Source organism: Dasypus novemcinctus, chromosome 2, assembly GCF_030445035.2.
Source record: "Dasypus novemcinctus isolate mDasNov1 chromosome 2, mDasNov1.1.hap2, whole genome shotgun sequence".
NCBI lineage: Eukaryota > Metazoa > Chordata > Mammalia > Cingulata > Dasypodidae > Dasypus > Dasypus novemcinctus.
This window is the reverse complement of record NC_080674.1, coordinates 93,594,162-93,603,080: the sequence shown is the minus strand read 5'-3', so window position 1 is coordinate 93,603,080 and position 8,919 is coordinate 93,594,162. Positions and strand designations below refer to the sequence as shown.

The window sequence follows — 8,919 nt, the reverse complement described above, 5'->3', positions numbered from 1 at the left end:
TGCTGATAGCTCACAGTTGAACTCAGGAAGAGAGTAGAGCACCTGAGACAGAGAAAGAAGCTCCGGTAAGAGATAAGCCCTATGCATGGTTGCCCTCAGCTGAGCTCCAGGAGATGGTAGACTCTGGAGAGGAAGGCAGAGACCTGGGCAGAGATTGGCAGCCATCTTGTTTCACCATGTGGAAGGACCCTGAGACAGCATCTCTGCTGATGCCTTGATTTGGGCATTTCACAGCCTTGGAACTGTAAGCTTTTGCCCTAAAATTCCCATTTTAAAAGCCAGTCCACTTCTGGTACTTTGCACTGGCAGCCTTTTGGCAAACTAACATACCTGCTAACACTTTGACACAACATTAATGTGATTTGCTATAGTTGAGGCCATAATCTTGAAGAAAAGAAATGTATATTTTGTTGACAGGAAAAAAGGAAAATGCTACTCCTAAAGGCAGCAGGTCCAACTAGAACATCATTCAAAGCATGGTGGGGAACTGGAGGAATCCAGACTCTGAGAAAGGAGAAGCAGGGTGGGGTGAACAGTTAGAGATGAGAAGATAAAGCAAGGAGACAAGGGAGTCATAGACACACCACAACCTTCACAGTTTTAGTTTGAACTCTTCCTGCATTTCGTCTTTCTTGGTGCTTACAAATGTCTTGAGCAAGCAATGAGAACTTGCTAACTTTCTTTGTTGCTTAAGGTCACTTCTGTTAAGACTGACTAAATTACAGAACTAGGGAACTGAAGAATGTAAGTTAATTTGAGGGGACCATATTCTTTGTGGTATCCCCAAGTCTAATCTAGCCCAACCTAGACTCAATATAATATCTCATCTTTAATGACCTGGAGGAACAACACATCTTTCAAACTTGGAATAGAAGTCCTCATTACAAGAAACAGGACAATCAGCATTTCCAATATTACATAAGCCCAGGACCTAAGGTGTTTTCAAACTATAGTAAGTGGGAAGTTGTGAGACAAAATTCAGTTTATTATAAAGCAGGACATTGTGGTAACCAGTTTAGCCTCTCAAGTCAGACTGTGAGATCAAATCTCAGCCCTGCTATTTCTTAGCTCAGTGACCTTGAACAAGTGACTCAATTTCCCTGAGTCTCAGTTTCTTCACCTGTAAAATTGGGCTGGTAATAGTGGTATTAAAAAGATCGAATCATATATGTAAGTGTATAGAAATATACCTCCCACAAAATAAGCCATTAGTGAATGCTGTGATAATAGCATTAGACTTAGTGAATCTTAAGGTTGTAGGAGAAGGGAAACATATTACTGAGCTGTAGGTGTAAGGAAAATTATTTTCATTTGGCAAATAGGGGAACTGGAAGATACTGGTAAACTGAGGAAATGTTGCTTAATATTGAAAGTGCTACGGGGTAAAAAGGAATCACTTAGCACAGGATCTAAACACTACAGGCATTAAAGCTGCTGTAGACAGACGGCATCTGCTATAGCATAGTGCTATCCACCAGCTTCCACAATAATGATTTTCAGCTAATCCAAAAAGACACTGTTCTTTGGGGGGATTGTTAAAATAGATTAGCATTTGTTGAAATGTGTTAATCTTTATAAATGAAAGATAAAAAAAATTCATATGTTAACTGTGCTTATTTATGTATTTTAATAAATTTTGCTTTTTTAGGCATTTCAATTCAGTGAAAAATTTTAATCCAACAAGCATTTTCTGAATAGCTGCTATAAACACAGCTTTCTGCTAAGGTACTGTGAAAGAAATAATACATAATAAGAGGTATTGTGGCCTTCCAGCATTGTATAGGCTTTTGGGGGAACTGATCATAGTTTATGGAATCCCAGCTCATCAGTTCCTGAGTGTGTGACCATGCCCAAGTTACTTAACGTCTCCAAGCTTCTGCATTTCCATATATGAAATGGCAAGAATAACTGTCCCTACATTGCAGAGTTGTTGTAAAGATAAAATGAAATAAGCACAAGGCCACATAATAAGCACTTAGGAATGAGCTGTGATTTTTATTATAACATATTTTGGGCAGAGAAGCTTTGTGATGTGGGGGTCTAACCTATTTATACCCGAATGTATTCTAGGTACGTACTTAATGTCCTGAATGACTGAATGAATATAAGATTTCTAGCAATATGATATTGGTTCAAATGATACATTTAAAAACATATAATCTACATTGCATTTTTGATATTGCAAATTTTCCAAATGAAAATTGTCTTTTAAAGTTTTATAATTGATTTTACAATGCAGAAATTTGGAAGAACTCTAATACTTTTTCCCTAAATGCTAAATATTGGATTTTTCTTGCAAACTTTTAAAATGACTACCCTAATATTCTACTTTACCCATCTTACCTATTATTTTTTATAATCTTAGCAATTCATTTTTTTCCCTTGGATAGATGATACTATGTAGCACTGTTCCTCTCTTTGAATGCCCTATAGCTGCAATTGACATGGAAAAAGCTCCTGAAAAATATTTAAGAAGGTAATGAACTGACCATAATTTTATCAATTTTCTTTCTAAATATCACATGTCAAATCAAATATTATCTATTACTTATGACCCCTTCTCTCAATTCTCTCAATGCTTGACTATAACTCCACTTTACGAGAATTTCCAAGCTGACAGAATCTCCTGTGTATCCAAAAATGTTCCATAACATTATCAAAGGACAAAATACCATGAATAAATTTTATGCCTATAGTATACTTATGTAGTATCTATACATTGGAGCCTTGTTAATAAATAAGATCATTAAGCTGGCAGTTCAGTGAATGTGGCCTGTGACATCATCAGGATTCCGAAAAGACTGAATAATCAGGAATTAGAGAAATGCTAACAGATTTCAGTGAAATGCTATGAAGATCTGAGGCTTAGAGACATTCATTCATATGAAAATAATCTTAAATGCTTGCAATTATGTTGTCATATTATGGACAGGGGAGAGGCAGTTAATGTTTTGATATACATATTCTGTGCTAGAAATTTTAATATATTTTTTTCAGTTAGCTCCAGGGTTACTGTGTAAAGTAAACAGCATTATTCCCATTTCAGAGAAATTAAATACCTTGCCTAAGCTCACAAATTTGCAGGACAGGATATGTATTCCAAGGTACTTTATACTCATTATTTCATTGTATTTCCCAAACTAAAGAGAACATTACTTAAAATATTTGTAGGAGAAAAACAGAGATGTGAAACTGATTTACTCAGAAAGATGAAGCCAGAACTTCTAGGATATATCTATTGAAAGGTGAAAAAAAAAAAAAAAAAAAGTTGCATTTATATTTGAATTCATGCCATTTAAATTTTAGTTGATTTTTTTAATCCACATTCTGAGAAGACAGACTTATTTACTGGAGTAGTAACCTTTTGGAACTTGCTCCTTCAGTTGCCCTGCTGTGTTGTTAGTCTGTTTATATTATTGGTTTAGTTCAGTTTTGTCAAATAGGCATGTGGTCATTCTGTAGCCCGAAACCATTTCTAAATCTCAATCTTCAATTGATAGATATTAAATTCTAAACTCTTATTCAAATCTTCTTCTTTTTTAAATTTATTTTAATTTTTAGTGATATGCAAGATATAAAGTAATCTTAAGATGTTGCATACATCTTAACTTGGCCCAATGGATAGGGCGTCCGCTTACCATATGGGAGGTCCATAGTTCAAACCCGGGGCCTCCTTGACCCATGTGGAGCTGGCCCACGTGCAGTGCTGATGTGTGCAAGGAGTGCCATGCCACACAGGGGTGTCCCCCGCATAGGGGAGCCCCACGTGCAAGGAGTGCGCCCCAAAGGAGAACCACCCAGTGCGAAAGAAACTGCCCAAGAATGGCGCCACACACATGCAGAGCTGATGCAATAAGATGACACAACAAAAAGAACTCAGATTCCTGGTGCTGCTGATAAGGATAGAAGCAGTCATGGAAGAACACACAATGAATGGACACAGAGAGCAGACAACTGGGGGCGGGGGGAAGGGGAGAGAAATAAATAAAAAATAAAATCTTAAAAAAAAAAAAAAAGATGCTGCATACATAGGCATGTGGTGTTCCGGGGACACTTAGCACCATGTGTATGTCTTAAAAGGTTTCCACTAAATATCATGTATTTCAGTGGCTCTAAATATCTTAATTTATTAGTATGCATTTGGTAAATGTGAAAATACATATTTGTTGAAATAAATTTACTAAGACTATTGCTCCTCGATTTGATGGAATAGTTTATATTTGATTAACCCTCCCATTGAAAACAACTATATAAATTAGATAAAATGCATCAGACATACACATATAGTAACAACAACAAGAACAACAAAAACAGCAAAATAGCAGTTGGAAAGCATTGGAAAGTAATCAAGAGGGTGCATAGATTCCGGAGAGGAGTAAAACCCATTTTCTGCTGATTGTTCTCTTTGGGGACGTTTTCTGATTTGAGAAAGTAGAAGATGAACAGAAAGTTGCAGCCTGGGAGTTGCAGCAATTGGGCTTGATAGTCTTGGGGAGACAAAACACAGGGTTCAAGACTGCCAAGAGGAGGCAGGGCAAGATAGCATCTTAGCAAGTGCATTCACTTCATCTCTCCTACAAAAAAATGGCCGAGTGGGGACAAAATCCTGCCTGAGTGAGCTGTTTTGGGAACCCAAAAAGCAGGAGGTTTCTGGACATCAATCTGGAGAGAATGTGACAAAAAGAGTGATTGCTCAAGGTGCTGCTGCCTTGTTTCTTGTTTGCTGTGTTTCCTCATCCTTCATTTCCTCTTTTCTGTGTGTACTGATTATGGCTACCAAAGCTATCTCTTTTCCTTCCCACATCTTTCTATCTTCCAGCTTCTGTTGTTGCTCTTAAATTCCACTTTTCTTTGTTTAGACCCCAATTTTTCTGGCTTTTTATTTCTAACACTTCTATTCTGTTTTCTATCTTTTATTAACTTTTTATATTATTGTCCTTTATCTTCTCTTTCCCTCTCTCCTGATCACAATGGCCTTTTAATTCACACTATATTCTTCTTCATATTCAGTTTCCCATTTTATTGCAGGTACTCCACTTTTTATTCCTATAACTCTACACTTCTTACATGAGTTTAATATTCACCTAGGTTTTATATGGTTCTTCTGCTAACATTTACTATCAATATTACTATTATATTTTTCTTTTCTTACCTCTTTTGCTTTCCCTGGCCCTAATCTTTTTTCCTTCTGGGGAACTTAGATAGTAACAAGTAAATAGAATAAGAAGAACAAAGTGTCAACGAGAAAACTTAACACACGCAAACAAACAGCATCTAAATAAAACCTAAGACTAGATGGAGAAGCTAATCAACTGAACAAACCCATCAAGAAAAAATGATGACCAGACAGCAACAAAAAATTACAAACCATACCAATAATCATGAAGACACGGCCCAATCCAATGAACAAACTAAAAACCAGGAAGAGGCACAGAACATTGAACAACTAATGAAAGTTCTCCAATCAAATATCACAGACCAACTTAATGATGTGAAGGAAGAGATTAAGGATATTAAGAAAACACTTGGAGAGCATACTAAATAAATTATAAACATATGCAAAAAGATAACGAATGTGATGGTGATGAATGGCACAATCCAAGAAATAAAAAATACATTCTCAGAAAATAACAGAAGATTTGAAGAGGCAGAGGAAAGAATTAGTGATGTGGAAGACAGTACATCTGAAATCAAACAGATAGAATTGATAGAAAAAATCCAGCAGGTACTTAGGGATTTGAATGACCACACAAAATGCACAAACATATGCATTATAAGCATCCCAGAAGGAGAAGAGAGGGGAGAGGGGAGAGGGGTGTTGGAGGAAATAATGGCTGAAAACTTCCCAAACCTATAGGAGGAGATTGATGTACAAGCCCAGGAAGTGCAATGTATCGCAAACAGTACAAATCCCAACAGGTCTAACCCAAGACATATACTTGTCAAATTATCCAATGCTCAAGACAAAGAGAAAATACTGAAGGCAGCAAGAGAAAAGAGAACCATCACATAGAAGGGAAGCTCAATAAGATTAAGTGCTGATTTCTCATCTGAAATCACGGAGGCAAGAAGGCAGTGGTATGATATAGTCAAGACACTAAGAGAAAAAATTTCCAGGCAAGAATACTCTATCCAGCAAAATTGGCATTCAGAAATGACAGAGAGCTCAAAATATTCACAGATAAACAGAAACTAAGAGAGTATGCCAATAAGAAACTTGCCCTTCAAGAAATACAATAGGGAGTTCTGCAGGAGGAAAGAAAAAAAATAGGAGAGACAGAGTTAGAGGAAAGTGTTAGAACAAATAAAAGACAGAGAAATAAAAATAATATATGTTATACAAATCCAAAGAAAATATGGCTAATGTAAGTAATTCCTTGAGAGTATTAACAATGAATGTTAATGGATTAAACTCATCAGTCAAGAGACACAGATTAGCAGAATGGATAAGGAAATGTGACACAACTATATGCTGTCTACAAGAAACCCACCTTAGACCAAGGGATTCAAGGAGGTTGGAAGTGAATGGCTTGAAAACAATCCTACAAGCAAACAATAACCAAAAAAGGGCAGGAGTAGCTCTATTAATATCGGACAAAATAGACTTTAAATGCAAAATTATTGTGAGAGACAAAGATGGACACTACATATTAGTAAAAGGGGTTATCTTTCAAGAAGAAAGAATAACCACAAACATTTATGCACCGAACCAGGGCACCTCCAAATATGTGAGGCAAACACAGAAAAACTAACTGAAGGAATAGGTGCCTTCACAATTACAGTGAGGGAGTTTAATACACCATTAACACCTTTAGACAGAATATCTCAACAGAGAATCAATAAATAAAGACTTTTAATTATATATTAGAGGATCTGGACCTAATAGACATATACAGAGCAATACACCCAAGTACAGCAGGATATACATTCTTCTCAAGCACACATGGATCATACTCCAAGACAGACTACATGCTAGGCCCAGAGAAAGTCTCAATGAATTCAGAAAGTTTGAAATCATACAAAATAATTTCTCTGACCACAGTGGAATGAAGCTGGAAAGCTTCAAGGGTCAGAGTATCACATTAGGCATAAAGATATGGAAATTAAGCAACACACTCTTAGACAAACAGTGGGTCAAGGAAGAAATCTCAAAAGAAATCAGTAACTACCTTGAAACTAGTGAAAATGACAACACAACATAACAAAACTTATATGAGGGGAAATTCATACCCATAAATACATACATCAAAAAAGAAGAAAGAGCTAAAGTTAAATACCTATCTGCATACTTGGAAGAACTAGTAAAAAAACAACAAACTAACCCCAAAGGAAGAAGAAAGAAATAACAAAGATCAGAGCAGAAATAAATGAAATAGAGTAAGAAAGCACAGGAAAAAATAACAAAACAAAGAGCTGGTTCTTTGAGAATATCAATAAAACTGACAAACCCTTAGCTAGACCTACAAAGAAAAAAAGACAGAAGATGAAAATACACAAAATTAGAAATGAGAAAGGGGTTATCACCACTGACATCACAGAAATAAAAGACTATCGTAAGAGGATACTTTGAGAAACTATATGCCTACAAGAAGGGCAATTTAGAGGAAATGGACAAATTCCTAGAAACACATAGGCAGCCAACACTGACAAAAGAAGAAATCGATGATCTCAGCAAGCCAATCACAAGAAAAGAGATAGAATCAGTCTTTAAAAACCTCCCAACTGAGAAGAGCCATGGACTAAATGGCTTCACAGGTGAATTCTACCAAACATTCCAGAAAGAACTAACACCAATCTTGCTTAAACTCTTCCAAAAAACCAAAACAGAAGGAATATTATGTAACTCATTCTATGATGCCAACATTACCCTAATACCAAAGCCAAACAAAGACACCACAAGAAAGGAAGATTACAGACCAATTTCTCTAATGAACCTAGATGCTAAGTCCCCAACAAAATACTTGCTAATAGTATTCAACAACACATCAAACTAATTAAACACCATGCCCAAGTGGGTTTCATCCCTAGTATGCAAGGATGGTTCAACATAAGAAAATCAATGTAATACACCACATAAAGAGATAGAAGGAAAAAAAATCACATGATCATATCTATAGATGCAGAAAAAGCATTTGACAAAATACAGCACAATTTTCTCATAAAAACACTGCAAAAGATAGGAATAGAAGGAAACTTTCTTAACATGATAAAGGGTATATATGAAAAACCCACAGCTAACATCATTTACAATGGTGAAATCCTAAAATCTCTCCCTCTAAGATCAGGAACAAGACAAGGATGCCTACTATCACCCTTCCTATTTAACAATGTGTTAGAAGTACTTGATTGAGCACTGAGGCAAGAGCTAGATATAAAAGGCATTCAAATTACAAAGGAAGAAGTCAAAATTTCACTATTTGCAGATGACATGATCCTATTCAGAGAAAGCCCTGAAAAATCTACAATAAAGCTTCTAGAACTTATAAATGAGTTCATTAAAGTCACAGGTTATAAGATCAAGGCGCAAAAATCAGTAGCATTTCTGTACTCCAATAATGAGCAATCTGAGGAGGAAATCAGGAAAAAATACCATTACAATAGTAAATAAAATAATCAAATACCTAGAAATAAATTTAAAGATGTAAAAGACTTGTACATAGAAAACTATACAACACTGTTACAGGAATCAAAGAAAACTTAGATAAATGGAAGAATATTCCCTGTTCATGGATAGGAAGACTAAATATCACTAAGGTGTCTATCCTATCCAAACTTATCTACACATTTAATGCAATCTCAATAAAAATCAACAGAACATTTTTTAACGAACTGGGAAAACTAACTACGAAATTTATTTGGAAGGGAAAGAGGCTCTGAGTAGCCAAAGACATATTGAAGTAGAAAAATGAAATTGGAGGA

At 35.8% G+C, this 8,919-nt stretch overlaps 1 protein-coding gene across 1 annotated transcript in view; it reads right to left on the bottom strand.

Annotated features, from left to right (window-relative positions):
* Positions 1 to 8,919, bottom strand: part of ADGRV1 (adhesion G protein-coupled receptor V1) — a 685,020-nt gene that overhangs the window by 73,443 nt on the left and 602,658 nt on the right. The gene's annotated exons all lie outside the window — the stretch shown is intronic.